Source organism: Zea mays, chromosome 5, assembly GCF_902167145.1.
Source record: "Zea mays cultivar B73 chromosome 5, Zm-B73-REFERENCE-NAM-5.0, whole genome shotgun sequence".
In the NCBI taxonomy this organism is placed as follows: Eukaryota; Viridiplantae; Streptophyta; class Magnoliopsida; order Poales; family Poaceae; genus Zea; species Zea mays.
This window is the reverse complement of record NC_050100.1, coordinates 215753759-215778668: the sequence shown is the minus strand read 5'-3', so window position 1 is coordinate 215778668 and position 24910 is coordinate 215753759. Positions and strand designations below refer to the sequence as shown.

Sequence of the window (24910 nt, the reverse complement as noted above, 5' to 3'; positions counted from 1 at the left end):
AAGTCGAAGCACATGTGCTCACAATCGAAAAGCATGGAACAAGAAGGTATAATTTCTTATCCCCCCATTCGACCTAACAGAATTCCTTGGCTTCTGTATTCTCACTAAAGCAAAAATATATGTCTTTGCACGTACTCGTCAAAGCTGATAATTAGTTTCCTTGTTGTCTTATTGATTGATCCTCTTGATTTCCTTCTTTTGCCGAACCTTTTTAATTGTTGTGGAAGGAGTTTTTTGCACGAGATTGTATACTTATGATTTATGCAAAATCTTTAGTGGGGTCAGATTACTTGGCCAATTTAACCAATAGTTTGGCACTTGTGGGTTTTAGTACTAGAATGGTTCACCAAAAACAAAGGAGACACATTCTTGCACATTAACTAACCCGATCCGGTACACAGAGCGAGCATCTCGCTGCAACAACGATTTGGCGAGCCGGTGCTTTAGGAGCTGCTCGACTAGGTCCTGGCGACCTAGGTCTACTGGTCCCAGCAGCAAGCCAAGCTCGCCTAAGAAACCCTCTTTGCTGAGGCTCACTTGCTCACCTAATAACTTGACGATGATCCTGGCTGATGGCCTTCTCTAAGGCTATTGCAGCCTTTGTATAAAGTTAGTATGTCAGCCAATCTCTTCATAGGAGGTTTAAGAAAGATATATTATAAAAAAAGAATGCATATATAAGGTACATGAGGCATTGATCGATTTGTTGTAATATCTACTCATCACCTGATATTCTTTAAGCCAGATTTATTATTAAATAAATAGCTAAGGATATACTTGGTTACTGACTGTAATATTTAGCAGAGCTACACACCTAAGAGAAGTGGTGTCTTGCGTTTGTTGAATTTTGAACTAAAACGAATACTTGTCCTTAAAAAAACTATTTGCTGAACTTATCCAGTCTATTTCATGAGTTAAATTGTGAGTTTTTGTTTCTGCCCGTGATACGTGTCCTAATGTTGAGAATAGCATAAAATGGAATATCTCTTTCTTTTTGTTTACATCACCATATTCTTCAGATGTGTGATTTCTAATGTTTCATAAGCTAAACGTTGTGTTTGACATCATAGTGAATGATTGGCTATACTCCAACCTTGCAGGCTGGAATTAACTAAGAGGAGAAAATTTGAATGTGCATGAGGTATATTATTGATTACAACTACTAAAGGAGAAGTTGACTTTTTTCTTACCATAGTACTAATACACTTATTGATATGATTTATTTGTATCTATTGAAATTTTATGTTTTTCAGCAATGTAGGCTACTGGCAGTTTTGGTGACTGCAACAGCCAGCAATGGTCTAATGCCATCAAGGGGGTGTTGATAGTCGCCTAGAGGGGGGGTGAATAGGGCGAAACTGAAATTTACAAATATAAACACAACTACAAGCCGGGTTAGCGTTAGTAATAAGAAAACGAGTCCACGAGAGAGGGCGCAAAACAAATCGCAAGCAAATAAAGAGTGTGACACGCGGATTTGTTTTACCGAGGTTCGGTTCTCGCAAACCTACTCCCTGTTGAGGAGGCCACAAAGGCCGGGTCTCTTTCAACCCTTCCCTCTCTCAAACGATCCCTTGGATCGAGTGAGCTTTCTCTTCTCAATCACTTGGAACACAAAGTTCCCACAAGGACCACCACAAGTTTGGTGTCTCTTGCCTCAATTACAAGTGAGTTTGATCGCAATGAAAGAATCAAGAAAGAAGAAAGCAATCCAAGCGCAAGAGCTCGAAAGAACACAAGCAAATCACTCTCTCTAGTCACTATGGCGTTGTGTGGAATTTGGAGAGGATTTGATCTCTTTGGTGTGTCTAGAATTGAATGCTAGAGCTCTTGTAGTAGTTGGGAAGTGGAAAACTTGGATGCAATGAATGGTGGGGTGGTTGGGGTATTTATAGACCCAACCACCAAAAGTGGTCGTTGGAAGGTTGTCTGTTCGATGGCGCACCGGACAGTCCGGTGCACACCGGACAGTCCGGTGCCCCCTGCCACGTCATCACTGCCGTTGGATTCTGACCGTTGGAGCTCCTGACTTGTGGGCCCGCCTGGATGTCCGGTGCACACCGGACATGAACTGTTCACTGTCCGGTGCACCAGTATGGGCGCGCCTGACGACTGCGCGCCACTGGCGCGCATTGAATGCGCCTGCAGGTAGCCGTTGGCGCGGAGATAGCCGTTGCTCCGTGGTTCACCGGACAGTCCGGTGCACACCGGACAGTCCGGTGAATTATAGCGGAGCGGCTCGAAGTAAAATCCCGAGGCTGACAAGTTCCTGAGGTCGTGCTTCCTTGAAGCACCGGACACTGTCCGGTGTACACCGGACAGTCCGGTGAATTATAGCGGAGCGCCTCTGGAAATTCCCGAAGGTGGCCAGTTCGAGTTGGAGTCCTCTGGTGCACCGGACACTGTCCGGTGGTGCACCGGACACTGTCTGGTGTACACCGGACAGTCCGGTGCTCCCAGACCAGAGGGCCTTCGGTTGCCTCTTTGCTCCTTTGTTGAATCCAAAACTTGATCTTTTTATTGGCTGGGTGTGAACCTTTTACACCTGTATAACTTATGCACTAGAGCAAACTAGTTAGCCCAATTATTTGTGTTGGGCAATTCAACCACCAAAATTAATTAGGGACTAGGTGTAAGCCTAATTCCCTTTCAATCTCCCCCTTTTTGGTGATTGATGCCAACACAAACCAAAGCAAATATAGAAGTGCAAAATTGAACTAGTTTGCATAATGTAAGTGTAAAGGTTGCTTGGAATTGAGCCAATAAATACTTATAAGATATGCATGGATTGTTTCTTTCTTATATAACATTTTGGACCACGCTTGCACCACATGTTTTGTTTTTGCAAATTCTTTTGTAAATCCTTTTCAAAGTTCTTTTGCAAATAGTCAAAGGTAAATGAATACGATTTTGCAAAGCATTTTCAAGATTTGAAATTTTCTCCCCCTATTTCAAATGTTTCTCCTGTGACTAAACAAAACTCCCCCTAAATGAGATCCTCCTCTTAGTGTTCAAGAGGGTTTTGATATATTCTTTTGAAATGCTACTTTCTCTCCCTTTTGAACACAATAGGATACCAATTTGATAAAATTCTTGGAAACACGAAGTTTTTGAAATTGGTGGTGGTGCGGTCCTTTTGCGTGGTGGTGCGGTCCTTTTGCTTTGGGCTCATTTCTCCCCCTTTTTGGCATGAATCGCCAAAAACGGAATCATTAGAGCCCTTAGATTACTTTCTTCCCCTTTGGTCATAAATAAATGAGTTAAGATTATACCAAAGACGAAGTCCTTTTGCTTTCTCCCCGCAAGATGGAGAGACTTGGAGCGTCGGCGAGAGATGAGTTACGGAGTGGAAGCCTTTGTCTTTGCCGAAGACTCCAATTCCCTTTCAATACACCTATGACTTGGTTTGAAATAGACTTGAAAACACATTAGTCATAGCATATGAAGGGGACATGATCAAAGGTATATAATGTGCTATGTGTGCAATCTAGCAAAAGAAGTTGCGAGAATCAAGAATATTGAGCTCATGCCTAAGTTTGATAAAAGATTGTTCATCTAGTGGCTTGGTAAAGATATCGGCTAATTGATCTTTAGTGTTAATATAAGAAATCTCGATATCTCCCTTTTGTTGGTGATCCCTAAGAAAATGATACCAGATTGCTATGTGTTTAGTGCGGCTATGCTCGACGGGATTGTCGGCCATTTTGATTGCACTCTCATTATCACATAGCAAAGGGACTTTGGTTAATTTGTAACCGTAGTCCCGCAGGGTTTGCCTCATCCAAAGTAGTTGCGCGCAACAATGACCTGCGGCAATGTACTCGGCTTCGGCGGTGGAAAGAGCGACCGAATTTTGCTTCTTTGAAGCCCAAGACACCAAGGATCTTCCCAAGAACTGGCAAGTCCCCGATGTGCTCTTCCTATTGATTTTGCACCCCGCCCAATCGGCATCCGAATAACCAAGTAAATCAAATGTGGATCCCCGAGGGTACCAAAGTCCAAACTTAGGAGTATAAGCTAAATATCTCAAGATTCGTTTTACGGCCGTAAGGTGGGATTCCTTAGGGTCGGATTGGAATCTTGCACACATGCAAACGGAAAGCATAATGTCCGGTCGAGATGCACATAAATAGAGTAAAGAACCTATCATCGACCGGTATACCTTTTGATCCACGGACTTACCTCCCGTGTCGAGGTCGAGATGCCCATTTGTTCCCATGGGTGTCTTGATGGGTTTGGCATCCTTCATCCCAAACTTAGCAAGAATGTCTTGAGTGTACTTGGTTTGGCTAATGAAGGTGCCCTCTTGGAGTTGCTTGACTTGAAATCCTAGAAAATATTTCAACTCCCCCATCATAGACATCTCGAACTTTTGTGTCATGATCCTACTAAACTCTTCACATGTAGATTCGTTAGTAGACCCAAATATAATATCATCAACATAAATTTGGCATACAAACAAATTGTCGGGGACCATAATTAGGGGTACCCTCAAGACGCCTAATTCTCAGCTGGTAACCCCCATCAGCATAAAGCTGCAAAGGCCTGATGGGTACGATTAAGTCAGGGATCAGTCCACACGAGTGACTCGATCACGCTTCACCCGAGCCTAGCCTCGGCCAAAGGCAGCCGACCTCGAGAGACTTCCGTCTCGCCCGAGGCCCCCCTTTTAACGGCGGACACATCTCCGGCTCGCCCGAGGCCTTGGCTTCGCTTAGAAGCAACCCTGACTAAATCGACGCGCCGACTGACCAGGTTGCAGGAGCATTTAACGCAAAGGTGGCCTGACACCTTTATCCTGACACGCGCCCCCCGGCAGAGCCGAAGTGACCGCCGTCACTCCACCGCTCCACTGACCAGTCTGACAGAAGGACAGCGCCGCCTGCGCCACTCCGACTGCAGTGCCACTCGACAGAGTGAGTCTGACAGGCAGTCAGGCCTTGCCAAAGGCGCCATAGGAAACTCCGCTCCGCCCGACCCCAGGGCTCGGACTCGGGCTAAGACCCGGAAGACGGCGAACTCCGCTCCGCCCGACCCCAGGGCTCGGACTCGGGCTAAGACCCAGAAGACGGCGAACTCCGCTCCGCCCGACCCCAGGGCTCGGACTCGGGCTAAGACCCGGAAGACGGCGAACTCCGCTCCGCCTGACCCCAGGGCTCGGACTCGGGCTAAGACCCGGAAGACGGCGAACTCCGCTCCGCCCGACCCCAGGGCTCGGACTCGAGCTAAGACCAGGAAGACGGCGAACTCTGCTCCGCCCGACCCCAGGGCTCGGACTCGGGCTCAGCCCCAGAAGACGACGAAACTACGCCTCGCCCGACCCCAGGGCTCGGGCTCCGCCCTGGCCTCAGCCAAACGATCTCCGCCTCGCCCGACCCGGGGGCTCGGGCTCGGGCTCGGCCTCGGCCACGGAAGACAGACTCGACCTCGGCTTCGTAGGAGCCCCCACGTCGCCCGACCTAGGGCTCGGGCCCGCTACGTCAACAGGAAGCACCATCACCATCCTACCCCGAGCCGACTCGGGTCACGAAGAACAAGACCGGCGTCCCATCTGGCCAGCTCCGCCAGATGGGCAATGATGGCGCCCCACAAGCTCTGTGACGACGGCGGCTCTCAGCTCTCTTACGGAGGCAGGGCGACGTCAGCAAGGACTCGACCGCTCCTACAGCTGTCCCTCCGTCAGGCTCCGTTGCTCCTCCGACAGCCACGACATCACGCCAGCAAGGTGCCAAGACCTCTCCGGCTGCCACATTGGCATGTACCTAGGGCGCTAGCTCTCTCTCCGCTAGACGCGTAGCACTCTGCTACACCCCCCATTGTACACCTGGATCCTCTCCTTACAACTATAAAAGGAAGGACCAGGGCCTTCTTAGAGAAGGTTGGCCGCGCGGGGACGAGGACGAGACAGGCGCTCTCTTGGGGCCGCTCGCTTCCCTCACCCGCATGGACGTTTGTAACCCCCCTACTGCAAGCGCACCCGACCTGGACGCGGGACGAACACGAAGGCCGCGGGATCTCCACCTCTCTCACGCCCGTCTCCGGCCACCTCGCCTCTCCCCCCTTCACGCTCGCCCACGCGCTCGACCCATCTGGGCTGGGGCACGCAGCGCACTCACTCGTCGGCTTGGGGACCCCCCGGTCTCGAAACGCCGACAGTTGGCGCGCCAGGTAGGGGCCTGCTGCGTGCTGACGAACAGCTTCCCGTCAAGCTCCAGATGGGCAGTCTCCAGCAACCTCTCCGGCCCGGGACGGTGCTCCGTTTTGGGAGTCTTGAGTTCATGTCCTTCGACGGCAGCTACGACATGATACTCCTTCCACCGCCGCGCGACAACGACAATGGCGGCCGACGACCCGCCCGCCGGCGGCGGAACCGACGACATCTTCCCCGCGCGGTGGAAGAGCAACATTCGAGCTCGCTCCGTCCTCTCCCCCGCCAACGGAGGAGGAGGCGGGGCAACCAAGGCCAAGCGGGAGGCCGCGCTTCGTCAGCCGTCGAGCGAATCGACGCCCCCGACGCCCCGACGGAAGGCACGCTAGGCGTCGACCTCGCGTTCGAGACGAAGACAAGCGCCGTCCCCCCGCGACACGCCGATCCCGAGCAAGAAGACGACGCTAGCGCGCTCGCGGAAAGCCTGCAGGACGTCGCCCTCGTACCTGGGACGACGGTGCAACCAGTCCCCGATGTGACTACGTCGCTCCTCGTCGACCAAAAGGTACTGACTAACTCCCATCTTACGTCATTTCGACTCGGCCTCAACCCGCCAAGCGACCTCGCCTTGGTGGGCGCTCTCATTGAGGCGAGTGCAACCCCACTGGGGTTTCGTATGCGGTCGCCTTGGGACCGGTTGACGGACGTCTCGACCTACGGGCCCTCTGGGTCCGAGGAAGATGATGATCCCAGCATCTGTTGGGATTTCTCTGGACTTGGCAACCCCAGTGCCATGCGGGACTTCATGACCGCATGTGACTACTGCCTCTCCGACTGTACCGATGGAAGCCGCAGCCTCGACGACGAGAATTGCGGCCCAAGCCGCGAATGTTTCCACGTTGAGCTGGGGGATCCCTCCGAAGGCAACCATCTTGGCATGCCGGAGGACGGTGATTTTCCTAGGCCCGTGCCTCGCGCCGACATCCCGCGGGAGCTAGCTGTGGTCCCCGTTCCGGCGGGGGGTCACGACCCACAGCTCGAGCAAGTCCGCGGGGCGCAGGCCAGGCTCGACGAGGGAACATGAGCGCTTGAGACGATCCACCGGGACGTCGGGCAGGTATGGGTGGGCCAACCCCCGTCCGGAGAAATACATCACCTGCCCCAAGGTCTCCAGCACCGCGTCGCCAACGATGTCAGGGTCAGGCCGCCGCCCGCATCCAGCGGGGTTGGTCAGAACCTGGCAGCCGCAGCGATGCTCCTCCGCGCGATGCCGGAGCCATCAACCACCGAGGGTCGGCGAATCCAGGGAGAGCTCAAGAATCTCCTGGAAGGCGCTGCGGCCCGACGGGCCGAGAGCACTACCTCCCGAAGGCAGGGATACCCCTCGGAACCTCATGCCGCGACTTCCCGATTCATGCGGGAAGCCTCGGTCTACACCGGGCGCACGCGCAACACTGCGCCTGCGGCCCCGGGCCACCTCGGCAACGAGCACCATCGACGCGACCGTCGGGCCCACCTCGACGAAAGGGTGCACCGAGGCTACCACCCCAGGCGTGGGGGACGCTACGACAGCGGGGAGGATCGGAGTCCCTCGCCCGAACCACCCGGACCGCAGACCTTCAGTCGGGCCATCCGACGGGCGCCGTTCCCGACCCGGTTCCGACCCCCGACTACTATCACGAAGTACTCGGGGGAAACGAGACCGGAACTGTGGCTCACGGACTACCGCCTGGCCTGCCAACTGGGTGGAACGGACGACGACAACCTCATCATCCGTAACCTCCCCCTGTTCCTCTCCGACACTGCTCGCGCCTGGTTGGAGCACCTGCCTCCGGGGCAGATCTCCAACTGGGACGACTTGGTCCAGGCCTTCGCCGACAATTTCCAGGGCACATACGTGCGCCCCGGGAATTCCTGGGACCTTCGAAGCTGCCGGCAACAGCCGGGAGAGTCGCTCCGGGACTACATCCGGCGATTCTCGAAGCAGCGTACCGAGCTGCCCAACATCACCGATTCGGATGTCATCAGCGCGTTCCTTGCCGGCACCACCTGCCGTGACCTGGTGAGCAAGCTAGGTCGCAAGACCCCCACCGGGGCGAGCGAGCTGATGGACATCGCCACCAAGTTTGCCTCTGGCCAGGAGGCGGTTGAGGCTATCTTCCGAAAGGACAAGCAGCCCCAGGGCCGCCCATCGGAAGAGGCTCCCGAGGCGTCTACTCCGCGTGGCGCCAAGAAGAAAGGCGAGAAGAAGTCGCAATCGAAACGCGACGCCGCTGACGCGGACCTTGTCGCCGCCGCCGAGTACAAGAACCCTCGGAAGCCCCCGGAAGTGCTAACCTCTTCGACAAGATGCTCAAGGAGCCGTGCCCTTACCATCAGGGGCCCGTCAAGCACACCCTCGAGGAGTGCGTCATGCTTCGGCGTCACTTCCACAGGGCCGGGCCACCCGCCGAGGGTGGCAGGGCCCGCGACGACGACAAGAACGAAGATCACCAAGCAGGAGAATTCCCCGAGGTCCGCGACTGCTTCATGATCTACGGAGGGCATGCGGCGAATGCCTCGGCTCGGCATCGCAAGCAAGAGCGCCGGGAGGTCTGCTCGGTGAAGGTGGCGGCGCCAGTCTACCTAGACTGGTCCGACAAGCCCATCACTTTCGACCAGGCCGACCACCCCGACCGCATGCCGAGCCCGGGGAAATACCCGCTCGTCGTCGACCCTGTCATCGGCAACGTCAGGCTCACCAAGGTCCTGATGGATGGGGGCAGCTGCCTCAACATCATCTACGCTGAGACCCTCAAGCTCCTGCGCGTCGATCTATCCTCCGTCCGGGCAGGCGCTGCGCCTTTCCACGGGATCGTACCTGGGAAGCGCGTCCAGCCCCTCGGACGACTCGACCTCCCCGTCTGCTTCGGAATGCCCTCCAACTTCTGAAGGGAGACCCTGACGTTCGAGGTGGTCGGGTTCCGAGGAACCTACCACGCTGTACTGGGGAGGCCATGCTACGCGAAGTTCATGGCCGTCCCCAACTACGCCTACTTGAAGCTCAAGATGCCGGGCCCCAACGGGGTCATCACCGTCGGCCCCACGTACAAACACGCGTTCGAATGCGACGTGGAGTGCGTGGAGTACGCCGAGGCCCTCGCCGAGTCTGAGGCCCTCATCGCCGACCTGGAGAATCTCTCCAAGGAGGTGTCAGACGTGAAGCGTCACGCCGGCAACTTCGAGCCAGCGGAGACGGTTAAGGCCGTCCCTCTCGACCCCAGCGGCGACACCTCCAAGCAGATCCGGATCGGCTCCGGGCTCGACCCCAAATAGGAAGCAGTGCTCGTCGACTTTCTCCGCGCAAACGCCGACGTCTTTGCATGGAGTCCCTCGGACATGCCCGGCATACCGAGGGATGTCGCCGAGCACTCGCTGGATATTCGGGCCGGAGCCCGACCCGTCAGGCAGCCTCTGCGCCGATTCGACGAGGAGAAGCACAGAGTGATTGGCGAAGAGATCCACAAGCTAATGGCAGCAGGGTTCATCAAAGAGGTATTCCATCCCGAATGGCTTGCCAACCCTGTGCTTGTGAGGAAGAAAGGGGGGAAATGGCGGATGTGTGTTGACTACACTGGTCTCAACAAAGCATGTCCGAAGGTTCCCTACCCTCTGCCTCGCATCGATCAAATCATGGATTCCACTGCTGGGTGCGAAACCCTGTCCTTCCTCAATGCCTACTCAGGGTATCACCAAATCCGGATGAAAGAGTCCGACCAGCTCGCGACTTCTTTCATCACGCCGTTCGGCATGTACTGCTATGTCACCATGTCGTTCGGTTTGAGGAATGCGGGCGCGACGTACCAGCGGTGCATGAACCATGTGTTCGGCGAACACATCGGTCGCACAGTCGAGGCCTACGTCGATGACATCGTAGTCAAGACAAGGAAGGCTTCTGACCTCCTCTCCGACCTTGAAGTGACATTCCGATGTCTCAAGGCGAAAGGAGTCAAGCTCAATCCTGAGAAGTGTGTCTTCGGGGTACCTCTAGGCATGCTCCTAGGGTTCATCGTCTCCGAGCGAGGCATCGAAGCCAACCCGGAGAAGATTGCAGCCATCACCAGCATGGGACCCATCAAGGACTTAAAGGGCGTACAGAGGGTCATGGGATGCCTCGCGGCCCTGAGCCGCTTCATCTCACGCCTCGGCGAAAGAGGTCTGCCTCTGTACCGCCTCTTAAGGAAGACCGAGTGTTTCGCTTGGACCCCTGAGGCCGAGGAAGCCCTCGAGAACCTGAAGGCGCTCTTTACAAAGGCGCCTGTCTTGGTGCCCCCAGCTGATGGAGAAGCCCTCTTGGTCTACGTCGCCGCCACCACTCAGGTGGTTAGCGCCGCGATTGTGGTCGAGAGGCAAGAGGAAGGGCATGTACTGCCCGTTCAGAGGCCAGTCTACTTCGTCAGCGAAGTACTGTCCGCGACCAAGATCCGCTACCCACAAGTTCAGAAGCTGTTGTATGCTGTGATCCTGACGAGGCGGAAGTTACGACACTACTTCGAGTCTCATCCGGTAACTGTGGTGTCATCATTCCCCCTCGGGGAGATCATCCAGTGCCGAGAGGCCTCGGGCAGGATCGCAAAGTGGGCGGTGGAAATCATGGGCGAAACAATCTCGTTCGCCCCTCAGAAGGCCATCAAGTCCCAGGTATTGGCGGACTTCGTGGCCGAATGGGTCGACACCCAGCTGCCGACGGCTCCGATCCAACCGGAGCTCTGGACCATGTTTTTCGACGGGTCACTGATGAAGACAGGGGCCGGCGCGGGCCTGCTCTCCATCTCGCCCCTCGGAAAGCACCTGCGCTACGTGCTGCGCCTCCATTTCCCGGCGTCCAACAATGTGGCCGAGTACGAAGCTCTGGTCAACGGGTTGCGAATCGCCATCGAGCTAGGGGTCAGACGCCTCGACGCTCGCGGTGATTCGCAGCTCGTTATCGACCAAGTCATGAAGAACTCCCACTGCCGCGACCCGAAGATGGAGGCCTACTGCGATGAGGTTCGGAGCCTGGAAGACAAGTTCTTCGGGCTCGAGCTCAACCACATCGCTCGCGCTACAACGAGACTGCAGACGAGCTGGCTAAAATAGCCTCGGGGCGAACGACGGTCCCACCGAACGTCTTCTCCCGGGATCTGCATCAACCCTCCGTCAAGATCGACGATGCGCCCGAGCCCGAGGCGCCCTCGGCTCGGCCCGAGGCACCCTCGGCTCGGCCCGAGGCACCCTCGGCTCAGCCCGAGGTACCCTCGGCCCCCGAAGCCGAGGCACTGGACGTCGAGGAGGAGCTGAGCGGGGCCATGCCTGATCGAAATTGGCAGGCCCCGTACCTGCGATATCTCCGCCGAGGAGAACTACCCCTCGACCAAGCCGAGGCTCGACGGGTAGCACGACGCGCCAAGTCATTTGTCTTGCTGGGCGATGAGGAGGAGCTCTACCACCGGAGCCCCTCAGGCATCCTCCAGCGATGCATCTCCATCGCCGAAGGTCAGGAACTCCTGCAAGAAATACACTCGGGGGCTTGCGGCCATCACGCAGCACCCCGAGCCCTTGTCGGGAATGCTTTCCGGCAAGGCTTCTACTGGCCAACAGCGGTGGCTGACGCCACTAGAATTGTCCGCACCTGCGAAGGGTGCCAATTCTATGCGAAGCAGACCCACCTGCCCGCTCAGGCTCTGCAGACGATACCCATCACCTGGCCCTTTGCTGTATGGGGTCTGGACCTCGTAGGTCCCTTGCAGAAGGCGCCCGGGGGCTACACGCACCTGCTGGTCGCCATCGACAAATTCTCCAAGTGGATCGAGGTCCGACCCCTGAACAGCATCAGGTCCGAGCAGGCGGTGGCGTTCTTCACCAACATCATCCATCGCTTCGGGGTCCCAAACTCCATCATCACCGACAACGGTACACAGTTCACCGGCAAAAAATTCTTGGATTTGTGCGAGAATCACCACATCCGGGTGGACTGGGCCGCCGTGGCTCATCACATGTCGAATGGGCAAGAAGAGCGTGCCAACGGCATGATTCTACAAGGGCTCAAGCCTCGGATCTACAACGGCCTCAACAAGTTCGGCAAGCGATGGATGAAGGAACTCCCCTCGGTGGTCTGGAGCCTAAGGACGACGCCGAGTCGTGCCACGGGTTTCACACCGTTCTTCCTGGTCTACGGGGCCGAGGCCATCTTGCCCACTGACCTGGAGCACGCCTCCCCGAGGACGAGGGCCTACACCGATCAAAGCAACCAAGCTAGCCGAGAAGAATCGCTGGACCAGCTGGAGGAGGCTCGGGACAAGGCCTTACTACACTCGGCGCGGTACCAGCAGTCCCTGCGACGCTACCACGCCCGAGGGGTCCGGTCCCGAGACCTCCAGGTGGGCGATTTGGTGCTTCGGCTGCGGCAAGACGCCCGGGGAAGGCACAAACTCACGCCCCCCTAGGAGGGGCCATTCGTCATCGCCAAAGTTCTGAAGCCCGGAACATACAAGCTGGCCAACAATCAAGGCGAGATCTACGGCAACGCTTGGAACATCAAACAGCTATGTCGCTTCTACCCTTAAGATGTTTTCAAGTTATTCATATACCTCGCACCCACACAAAGTTTAGTCATCAAGGAAGGGTCGGCCTCGCCTCGGCAAAGCCCGACCCTCCCTCGGGGGCTAAAAAGGGGGAGACCCCCTCTGCGTCGAATTTTTCCTCGAAAAAAGATCTCTTTTTAGCAGAATTTCTTTCGTGCTTTTTGACTACTTCGAAAAGCGAATCCTGGAAACGACGGAGTACACGTAAGCAGCCAAGGCTGACCGAGCCGAGGGACTCCTACGCCTCCGGGATACGGATACCTCACTCATCACCTTCTGCGATAAGTAACTCGCGTTCGGATAAAGCGACTCCGTGGACCGAACAAGTCTTCACGTTCGGAAGCTCTTCTGCCAAAGCGGTCCTTCAAGCTTTCTCGACTAAGTCGGGGACAGGGCCTCATGGGCGGGTGAAAGTACGCGTAAGTGGCAAGGCCGACCGAGCCGAGGGACTCCCACGCCTCTGGGATACGGATACCTCACTCATCACCTTCCGCGAGAAGCAACTCTCGCCCACACAAACATCCCTGTTACCGACGGAAAGTCCAGATGCTCGAAATAAGAGGAAAGAAGACGCGGCTTTACAACGAAGCGAGGGTGTGTTTTCTGGCCTCGGTGGCCGCAGAAGGCACACGCTACAAGACGATCTGATCCTGTAGGCTCGGGTCTTCACGTTGAAGGGGGCCGCAACACCCTCGGCATCGACGACGTCTTCAGCAAGGTCCGACCCAGCCTCGGACGGCGACGCGGTCCGGGGACTTCTCCCGGAATCCGGCCCGAGCAGGCGGCTCGGCCGGTTACCCCTGGGGCCTCGGCCAAGCATCTTCCAAGGGCGCCAGCCCGACCCGAGGCCTCGGCTGATCGACTCCGGCATCGGCCCCGCTGACGGACAACCCGGCTAGGCTCCGGCCAACCAGGTTCCCATTTTCGAGCCAACTCCGCCTCCGCTCGTGCTGATATCGCTACCCCTGGCCTCGGCTCATCGAAGAGCGGCCGAGGGGTCTCTTTAACTAAGCTGGAGGAGCCTCAGACAACAAGGCCGATCGAGCCGAGGGATTCCTACGCCTCCGGGATACGGATACCTCACTCGTCACCTTGACCCGGGACGACTCATGCTTGGTGAAGCGGTTCAGATAATCAACAGGCGAGACTTAGTGCTCGAAAATGAGGAAAAAACACGGCTCCGTGCCGAAATTACATACATGTTCAGGCCTCGACAGCCACAATGAACAAAAACACTGGCATCCGAAATGCCATTACAAACGGAACTCCGGTTCCCCCTCCGCAGGTACGAACAACCCCACTCCATGGGGAAGGCCTGCGGAGCAACAGAAGACCGACGAGCGGCTCGCCGCCGCCCGCTCTGACTACAACGACGACGACTCCCGCTCCGGATGGCCGAGCCGCAGCAGTGCAAGCCTCAGGGTGGGCGCTGCTGCAAGCTTGCCCTCGCTCACGCCGACGCTCGAGGGGCGAGGACAAGCGCGAAGAGCCGGAGGCCCGGGGCGCGGATGGTGGCAGTGATCCCGTCGGTGACGGGGATTTCTCGAGCCGCCTCCGCCTCGACGCTGATGGCAGGGGCCACCAGCCCCCCGGCAGATCCCCACTCAAATCCTCCCGGGCGAGTGGGACACCGACCTCCACGTGAGGGCACCATCCTGGTGCAAAAGCAGGGCCACCCCAGAACACGAACGCCGCCCTAGCAGCGCGCGGCATCGTGGGTGGTCCTCCCGTGCTCACGGCGCGGCAGCCGCCCCCGGCAGGAGGGGCCGCCGGGACCCAAGCCGACGACTCCGACACGCTGGAGGTGACGACGCCCGCCGTCGATCAGCCCCACGCTGTCCAAGTCCGCGCCGCCCGCAGGGCCAGTGAGCGCCTCCTCCCTCGAACGCCGCGGGAGAGGGTGACTCGCAGACCCGCGCGGGAGGTAGAGCGCCAGCTCAGCCCGGTCCCCACCCCAGCGAGGATGATGAACATCCTTGAAGCTGAGGGTGGGACCAAGATCGCAGCCCGGCTCGCTTTCCCCCACCATCAAGCTGGAGGTCACCAACTTGGGTGACCGCCGGTGGAGGGGTGCAGCCGGGCTGCATGATGAAAATCCTTGAAGACGAACGATGGCTGAAAGGTACCAACTCCCACGGAGTTGCGTTCCTCCATCGAGGGGGCAGAAAGACGGTGGATACCCCCATCCGGGGGCTTGGAAGATGGAAAGACACGACGCATAAGGGAGGAAGAAGACATGGTTGCCTTCCGAAAGGGGTCGCCCTCCTTTTAAAGGCGACTCTCCCTACGTGCGCCCCCAAACGCCACGGGCCGAGTCTTCTCCAACACGCTCCAAGGCCCTCCCCTGCGGCGTGGGGGCTGGGTCCCGCATGTCATGCAAACCGGCTCAGAAGCAGAAGAAGCCAAACCGCCGCGCGCGGTGCACATAACCGCCCAGCGGTTACAAGCGATTCCACACTTTCGCCCAGACCAACGGGCGGAAGGGGCAGGCAGCCATGCAGGCGGCATGCAACCGCGCCAGGTGGACGCGCTTCTCCGACTTCTAACACGCCAGCTTGGAGGCCCAGGCCCACGCGTCGCGCAACCAGCACGCCAGTTGTTGCATGCAAGCAACCGCACCGCCACTTGTGCCACCGTCGCACCTCTTCGGTTGCGGAGCCTATGCCGCGACTCGAGGCGACCCAGCAGCGCCGGCCTGGCGCGACGGTCAAAGCGATCGAAAGTGGGCCGGCAGTAATGGCGGTGGCAGGCGGGCGGGCGCAGCAGTCACGTCGTCAGCCGGGCTCACGTCCCATCCTGGAACAGCAAGAGAGCCTCCTCCCACGGCGTGAAGACGGTGCACCCGTGATCCGTTCCTCGAACGGCTCGCGCACGCGCAACGGCCGCCCCGCCAACCACTCGCCCCGTCGCATTAATTCCGCAGCGGGACAGGCGGCGCCTCTGACAGGAGAAGCGGACGACGCTTCGCCTTCGCCGTAACAACCGCGCCAAAAAAGGTACGCCACGACGTTCGATTTCGTATCCTTTTCCTTTTTTCCTCTTTCTCTATCTCTTGCAACAGGGACCGGGAAAGGGGGATACCCCGGAAAGGATCCTTCCCTGTGAAGGAACCGGGCTCCGAGCCCCCCCTACTGATCAGAGGTTCGAAGGCTGGCCCTCCGAAGGGTTCAACAGTCGCCTCAGATCGCGTGGGCCCGACACCCACTACTGGTCAGGGGTTCGAAGGCCAGCCCCCCGAAGGGCTCCATGGCCGCCTCAGGCTACTCGGGCTCCGCGCCCATTACTGATCAGGGGTTCGAAGGCTGGCCCCCGAAGGGTTCACAGTCGCCTCAGACACCGAGCGAGGGATGACCAGGGGTACGTTCGATACATAACCGAGGCTCAGGCTGCGCTCCCGAGGTACCCTAGGACATTTCCGAGACCAGCGGGAGCGATCTTGTAACGGAATCCCATCGGAGGGAGGCATCGAGCCCTCGGACCCCGTCGCCAGGGGACCGGGTCCGGCAGATCACCCGCAGGTACTTTTGGGCGTGCCTCTGGGCCCCTAGCCGACCCCCAACGAACAGGGCACGAACGTCCACTCGGATTACCCGCTTGCAGCTCACCGGAGACACCATGTTCGGTGCCCATCGAGGGTAACATGGCGCTCTCCCCCCCTCCTCCTTGCGGAAAGGCGACGTAGGGGCGTATGTAAAAAAGCCGAGTCTGTCCCTGATCGTCCTCTCGCCCTGTGCGGAGGCTCGGGGGCTGCTCTCGCAAACCCGGCTCCGGCCAAACCGTTGACAGCGTCAACATACCAGCCCGAGAGCTTGGGCCCCGACCGTGCACCCGGGCTACGGCCAGTTCGCATGAGGGAACAACCAGACCAGTCGAAGCATTACGCGAGGCATTAAGACCTCGAAGGAGTGTAACCACTCCTCCGAGGCCTCGGGGGCTACAGCCGGCGGGTGCGCTCGCACGCACCCACCGGAACGAAATGCAACCGAGAAAGGCTGGTCCCCTTGCAAAAAAGTGCGACGAAAGCCTCCAAGCGAGTGCTAACACTCCCTTCGAGGCTCGGGGGCTACTGTCGGGGACCATAATTAGGGGTACCCTCAAGACGCCTAATTCTCAGCTGGTAACCCCCATCAGCATAAAGCTGCAAAGGCCTGATGGGTACGATTAAGTCAGGGATCAGTCCACACGAGTGACTCGATCACGCTTCACCCGAGCCTAGCCTCGGCCAAAGGCAGCCGACCTCGAGAGACTTCCGTCTCGCCCGAGGCCCCCCTTTTAACGGCGGACACATCTCCGGCTCGCCCGAGGCCTTGGCTTCGCTTAGAAGCAACCCTGACTAAATCGCCGCGCCGACTGACCAGGTTGCAGGAGCATTTAACGCAAAGGTGGCCTGACACCTTTATCCTGACACGCGCCCCCCGGCAGAGCCGAAGTGACCGCCGTCACTCCACCGCTCCACTGACCAGTCTGACAGAAGGACAGCGCCGCCTGCTTCACTCCGACTGCAGTGCCACTCGACAGAGTGAGTCTGACAGGCAGTCAGGCCTTGCCAAAGGCGCCATAGGAAACTCCGCTCCGCCCGACCCCAGGGCTCGGACTCGGGCTAAGACCCGGAAGACGGCGAACTCCGCTCCGCCCGACCCCAGGGCTCGGACTCGGGCTAAGACCCGGAAGACGGCGAACTCCGCTCCGCCCGACCCCAGGGCTCGGACTCGGGCTAAGACCCGGAAGACGGCGAACTCCGCTCCGCCCGACCCCAGGGCTCGGACTCGGGCTAAGACCCGGAAGACGGCGAACTCCGCTCCGCCCGACCCCAGGGCTCGGACTCGGGCTAAGACCCGGAAGACGGCGAACTCCGCTCCGCCCGACCCCAGGGCTCGGACTCGGGCTCTGCCCCAGAAGACGACGAAACTACGCCTCGCCCGACCCCAGGGCTCGGGCTCCGCCCTGGCCTCGGCCAAACGATCTCCGCCTCGCCCGACCCGGGGGCTCGGGCTCGGCCTCGGCCACGGAAGACAGACTCGACCTCGGCTTCGGAGGAGCCCCCACGTCGCCCGACCTAGGGCTCGGGCCCGCTACGTCAACAGGAAGCGCCATCACCATCCTACCCCGAGCCGACTCGGGTCACGAAGAACAAGACCGGCGTCCCATCTGGCCAGCTCCGCCAGATGGGCAATGATGGCGCCCCACAAGCTCTGTGACGACGACGGCTCTCAGCTCTCTTACGGAGGCAAGGCGACGTCAGCAAGGACTCGACCGCTCCTACAGCTGTCCCTCCGTCAGGCTCCGTTGCTCCTCCGACAGCCACGACATCACGCCAGCAAGGTGCCAAGACCTCTCCGGCTGCCACATTGGCATGTACCTAGGGCGCTAGCTCTCTCTCCGCTAGACGCGTAGCACTCCGCTACACCCCCCATTGTACACCTGGATCCTCTCCTTACAACTATAAAAGGAAGGACCAGGGCCTTCTTAGAGAAGGTTGGCCGCACTGGGACGAGGACGAGACAGGCGCTCTCTTGGGGCCGCTCGCTTCCCTCACCCGCGTGGACGCTTGTAACCCCCCTACTGCAAGCGCACCCGACCTGGGCACGGGACGAACACGAAGGCCGTGGGATCTCCACCTCTCTCACGCCCGTCTCCGGCCACCTCGCCTCTCCCCCCTTCGCGCTCGCCCACGCGCTCGACCCATCTGGGCTGGGCACGCAGCGCACTCACTCGTCGGCTTGGGGACCCCCCGGTCTCGAAATGCACAAATCATTTTCAAGAGTTTTAGTGAAGAGTGTAGGATCGGCCTTTCCGACTTTGAAGCCATTAGCTATAAGGAAATCTCTAAGGCATTCATACCATGCTCTTGGGGCTTGCTTGAGCCCATAAAGCGCCTTAGAGAGCCTATAGACATGGTTAGGGTACTTACTATCTTCAAAGCCGGGAGGTTGCTCAACATAGACCTCTTCCTTGATTGGTCCATTGAGGAAGGCACTTTTCACGTCCATTTGAAAGAGCTTAAAGCCATGGTAAGTAGCATAGGCCAATAATATGCGAATTGACTCAAGCCTAGCTACGGGTGCATAGGTTTCACCAAAATCCAAACCTTCGACTTGGGAGTATCCCTTGGCCACAAGTCGAGCTTTGTTCCTTGTCACCACACCATGCTCATCTTGCTTGTTGCGGAAGACCCATTTGGTTCCTACAACATTTTGGTTAGGACGTGGAACTAAATGCCATACCTCATTCCTGGTGAAGTTGTTGAGCTCCTCTTGCATTGCCACCACCCAATCCGAATCTTGAAGTGCTTCCTCTACCTTGTGTGGCTCAATAGAGGAAACAAACGAGTAATGTTCACAAAAATGTGCAACACGAGATCTAGTAGTTACCCCCTTATGAATGTCGCCGAGGATGGTGTCGACGGGGTGATCTCGTTGGATTGCTTGGTGGACTCTTGGGTGTGGCGGTCTTGGTTCATCATCCTCCTTGTCTTGATCATTTGCATCTCCCCCTTGATCAATGCCATCATCTTGAGGTGGCTTATTTGCTTGATCCTCTACTTCATCATCTTGAGCTTCATCCTCATTTTGAGTTGGTGGAGATGCTTGCGTGGAGGAGGATGGTTGATCTTGTGCATGTGGAGGCTCTTCGGATTCCTTAGGACACACATCCCCGATGGACATGTTCCTTAGCGCGATGCATGGAGCCTCTTCAACACCTATCTCATCAAGATCAACTTGCTCTACTTGAGAGCCGTTAGTTTCATCAAACACAACGTCACAAGAAACTTCAACAAGTCCAGAGGACTTGTTAAAGACTCTATATGCCCTTGTGTTTGAATCATATCCTAGTAAAAAGCCTTCTACAGTTTTAGGAGCAAATTTAGATTTTCTACCTCTTTTAACAAGAATAAAGCATTTGCTACCAAAAACTCTAAAATATGAAATATTGGGCTTTTTACCGGTTAGGAGTTCGTATGATGTCTTCTTGAGGATTCGGTGAAGATATAATCGGTTGATGGCGTAGCAAGCGGTGTTGACCGCCTCCGCCCAAAACCGATCCGAAGTCTTGTACTCATCAAGCATGGTTCTTGCCATGTCCAATAGAGTTCGATTCTTCCTCTCCACTACACCATTTTGTTGTGGCGTGTAGGGAGAAGAGAACTCATGCTTGATGCCCTCCTCCTCAAGAAAACCTTCAATTTGAGAGTTCTTGAACTCCGTCCCGTTGTCGCTTCTTATTTTCTTGATCCTTAAGCCGAACTCATTTTGAGCCCGTCTCAAGAATCCCTTTAAGGTCTCTTGGGTTTGAGATTTTTCCTGTAAAAAGAATACCCAAGTGAAGCGAGAATAATCATCCACAATAACTAGACAGTACTTACTCTCGCCGATGCTTATGTAAGCGATCGGGCCGAATAGATCCATGTGTAGGAGCTCCAGTGGCCTGTCGGTCGTCATGATGTTCTTGTGTGGATGATGAGCACCAACTTGCTTTCCTGCTTGACATGCGCTACAAACCCTGTCTTTCTCAAAATGAACATTTGTTAGTCCTAAAATGTGTTCTCCCTTTAGAAGCTTATGAAGATTCTTCATTCCAACATGTGCTAGTCGGCGGTGCCAGAGCCAGCCCATGTTGGTCTTAGCAATTAAACATGTGTCGAGTTCAGCTCTATCAAAATCTACTAAGTATAGCTGACCCTCTAACACACCTTTAAATGCTATTGAATCATCACTTCTTCTAAAGACAGTGACACCTACATCAGTGAATAGACAGTTGTAGCCCATTTTACATAGTTGAGAAACGGAAAGCAAATTGTAATCTAAAGAATCTACAAGAAAAACATTGGAAATGGAATGGTCAAGGGATATAGCTATTTTACCAAGACCTTTGACCAAACCTTGATTTCCATCCCCGAATGTGATAGCTCGTTGGGGATCTTGGTTTTTCTCATATGAGGAGAACATCTTTTTCTCCCCTGTCATGTGGTTTGTGCACCCGCTGTCGAGTATCCAACTTGAGCCCCCGGATGCATAAACCTACAAAACAAGTTTAGTTCTTGATTTTAGGTACCCAAATGGTTTTGGGTCCTTTGGCATTAGACACAAGAACTTTGGGTACCCAAACACAAGTCTTGGAGCCCTTGTGCTTGCCCCCAACATATTTGGCAACTACCTTGCCGGATTTGTTAGTCAATACATAAGATGCATCAAAAGTCTTAAATGAAATGTCATGCTCATTTGATGCACTAGGAATTTTCTTCTTAGGCAGCTTAGCACGGGTTGGTTGCCTAGAACTAGATGTCTCACTCTTATACATAAAAGCATGGTTAGAACCAGAGTGAGACTTCCTAGAATGAATTTTCCTAATCTTGCTCTCAGGATAACCGGCAGGGTACAAAATGTAACCCTCGTTATCCTGAGGCATGGGAGCCTTGCCCTTAACAAAATTAGACAATCTTTTAGGAGGGGCACTAAGTTTGACATTGTCTCCCCTTTGGAAGCCAATGCCATCCTTGATGCCAGGGCGTCTCCCATTATAAAGCATGCTACGAGCAAATTTAAATTTCTCATTTTCTAAGTTGTGCTCGGTAATTTTAGCATCTAGTTTTGCTATATGATCATTTTGTTGTTTAATTAAAGCCATGTGATCATGAATAGCATTAACATCAACATCTCTACATCTAGTGCAAATAGTGACATGCTCAATGGAAGATGTAGATGGGTTGCAAGAATTAAGTTCAACAATCTTAGCATGAAGAATATCATTTTTATCTCTAAGATCGGAAATTGTAACTTTGCAAGCATCAAAATCTTTAGCCTTAGCAATTAAATTTTCATTTTCTATTCTAAGGCTAGCAAGAGAAATGTTTAATTCTTCAATCCTAGCAAGCAAATCATCATTATTATCTCTAGGATTGGAAGTTGAAACATTGCAAACATGAGAATCAACCTTAGCTAATAAATTAGCATTTTCATTTCTAAGGTTGTCTATTGTTTCATTGCAAGTGCTTAGCTCACTAGACAATTTTTGACATTTCTCAATTTCTAGAGCATAAGCATTTTTAACCTTAACATGCTTCTTATTTTCTTTAATAAGGAATTCCTCTTGAGTGTCCAAAAGGTCATCCTTTTCATGAATAGCACTAACCAATTCATTAAGTTTTTCTTTTTGTTGCATGTTGAGGTTGGCAAAGAGAACACGCAAATTATCCTCCTCATCACTAGCATTATCATTACTAGAAGACTCATATTTAGTGGAGGAGTTAGATTTAACCTTCTTCCGTTTGCCGTCCTTTGCCATGAGGCACTTGTGGCCGACGTTGGGGAAGAGGAGTCCCTTGGTGACGGCGATGTTGGCGGCGTCCTCGTCGTCGGAGGAGTCGCTTGAGCTTTCGTTGGAGTCCCACTCCCGACAAACATGGGCATCGCCGCCCTTCTTCTTGTAGTACCTCTTCTTCTCCTTTCTTCTCCCCTTCTTGTCGTCGCCCCTGTCACTATCACTTGATAATGGACATTTAGCAATAAAGTGACCGGGCTTACCACACTTGTAGCAAACCTTCTTGGAGCGGGACTTGTAGTCTTTCCCTCTCCTTTGCTTGAGGATTTGGCGGAAGCTCTTGATGACGAGCGCCATTTCCTCATTGTCGAGCTTGGAGGCGTCGATTGGTTGTCTACTTGGTGTAGACACCTCCTTCTTCTCCTCCGTTGCCTTGAATGCAACGGGTTGAGCCTCGGATGTGGTGGGTTCATCAAGCTCGTTGATCTTCCTCGAGCCTTCGATCATGCACTCAAAACTCACAAAATGCCCGATAACTTCCTCGGGGGTCATTTTAGTATATCTACGATTACCACGAATTAATTGAACTTGAGTTGGGTTAAGGAAAATGAGAGATCTTAGAATAACCTTAACCATTTCGTGGTCATCCCATTTCTTGCTCCCGAGGTTGCGCACTTGGTTCACCAAGGTCTTGAGCCGGTTGTACATGTGTTGTGGCTCTTCTCCTTTGCGAAGCCGGAACCGACCGAGCTCCCCCTCGATCGTTTCCCGCTTGGTGATCTTTATGAGCTCATCTCCCTCATGCGCGGTTTTGAGTACATCCCAAACTTCTTTGGCACTCTTCAACCCTTGTACTTTGTTATACTCCTCTCTACTTAGAGAGGCGAGGAGTATTGTTGTTGCTTGAGAGTTGAAGTGCTCGATTTGAGCCACCTCATCCTCATCATAATCCTCATCCCCTACAGATGGTACCTGTGCACCAAACTCAACAACATCCCATATACTTTTGTGGAGTGAGGTTAGATGAAATCGCATTAAATCACTCCACCTAGCATAATCTTCACCATCAAAAGTTGGTGGTTTGCCTAATGGGACGGAAAGTAAAGGTGCATGTTTAGAAATGCGAGGATAGTGTAGGGGGATCTTACTAAACTTCTTACGCCCTTGGCGTTTAGAAGTTACGGAGGGCGCGTCGGAGCCGGAGGTAGATGGTGATGAAGTATCGGTCTCGTAGTAGACCACTTTCCTCATCCTCTTTGGCTTGTCCTCACTCCGATGCGGCTTGTGGGAAGAAGATTTTTCCTTCTTCTCCTTTTGGAGAGAAGAAGATTTCTTCTCCTTCCCTTTGTTGGAGGAGCTCTTCTTCTTCTCCCTCCTCTTGGTGCGGGACTCTTCCGATGAAGTGCTCCTGTGGCTTGTTGTGGGCTTTTCGCCGGTCTCCATCTCCTTCTTGGCGTGATCTCCCGACATCACTTCGAGCGGTTAGGCTCTAATGAAGCACCGGGCTCTGATACCAATTGATAGTCGCCTAGAGGGGGGGTGAATAGGGCGAAACTGAAATTTACAAATATAAACACAACTACAAGCCGGGTTAGCGTTAGTAATAAGAAAACGAGTCCACGAGAGAGGGCGCAAAACAAATCGCAAGCAAATAAAGAGTGTGACACGCGGATTTGTTTTACCGAGGTTCGGTTCTCGCAAACCTACTCCCCGTTGAGGAGGCCACAAAGGCCGGGTCTCTTTCAACCCTTCCCTCTCTCAAACGATCCCTTGGATCGAGTGAGCTTTCTCTTCTCAATCACTTGGAACACAAAGTTCCCACAAGGACCACCACAAGTTTGGTGTCTCTTGCCTCAATTACAAGTGAGTTTGATCGCAATGAAAGAATCAAGAAAGAAGAAAGCAATCCAAGCGCAAGAGCTCGAAAGAACACAAGCAAATCACTCTCTCTAGTCACTATGGCGTTGTGTGGAATTTGGAGAGGATTTGATCTCTTTGGTGTGTCTAGAATTGAATGCTAGAGCTCTTGTAGTAGTTGGGAAGTGGAAAACTTGGATGCAATGAATGGTGGGGTGGTTGGGGTATTTATAGACCCAACCACCAAAAGTGGCCGTTGGAAGGCTGTCTGTTCGATGGCGCACCGGACAGTCCGGTGCACACCGGACAGTCCGGTGCCCCCTGCCACGTCATCACTGCCGTTGGATTCTGACCGTTGGAGCTCCTGACTTGTGGGCCCGCCTAGATGTCCGGTGCACACCGGACATGAACTGTTCACTGTCCGGTGCACCAGTATGGGCGCGCCTGACGACTGCGCGCCACTGGCGCGCATTGAATGCGCCTGCAGGTAGCCGTTGGCGCGGAGATAGCCGTTGCTCCGTGGTTCACCGGACAGTCCGGTGCACACCGGACAGTCCGGTGAATTATAGCGGAGCGGCTCGAAGTAAAATCCCGAGGCTGACAAGTTCCTGAGGCCGTGCTTCCTTGGAGCACCGGACATTGTCCGGTGTACACCGGACTGTCCGGTGAATTATAGCGGAGCGCCTCTGGAAATTCCCGAAGGTGGCCAGTTCGAGTTAGAGTCCTCTGGTGCACCGGACACTGTCCGGTGGTGCACCGGACACTGTCCGGTGTACACCTGACAGTCCGGTGCTCCCAGACCAGAGGGCCTTCGGTTGCCTCTTTGCTCCTTTGTTGAATCCAAAACTTGATCTTTTTATTGGCTGAGTGTGAACCTTTTACACCTGTATAACTTATGCACTAGAGCAAACTAGTTAGCCCAATTATTTGTGTTGGGCAATTCAACCACCAAAATTAATTAGGGACTAGGTGTAAGCCTAATTCCCTTTCAGGTGTCAAGCAAGGCGTTCATGGTATTTAGTCCTTATTGTTTATGTGGTTGTAG

General features: G+C 54.9%; 1 long non-coding RNA gene across 1 annotated transcript; it reads left to right on the top strand.

Annotated features, from left to right (window-relative positions):
• The first annotated feature begins 1098 nt into the window (after window positions 1-1098).
• On the top strand, window positions 1099-24904 carry LOC103627739 (uncharacterized). Its single transcript, XR_002262107.1, has 3 exons — window positions 1099-1141; window positions 1254-1318; window positions 24858-24904. It is a non-coding gene; the product is annotated as an uncharacterized lncRNA (long non-coding RNA).
• Window positions 24905-24910: the final 6 nt, after the last annotated feature.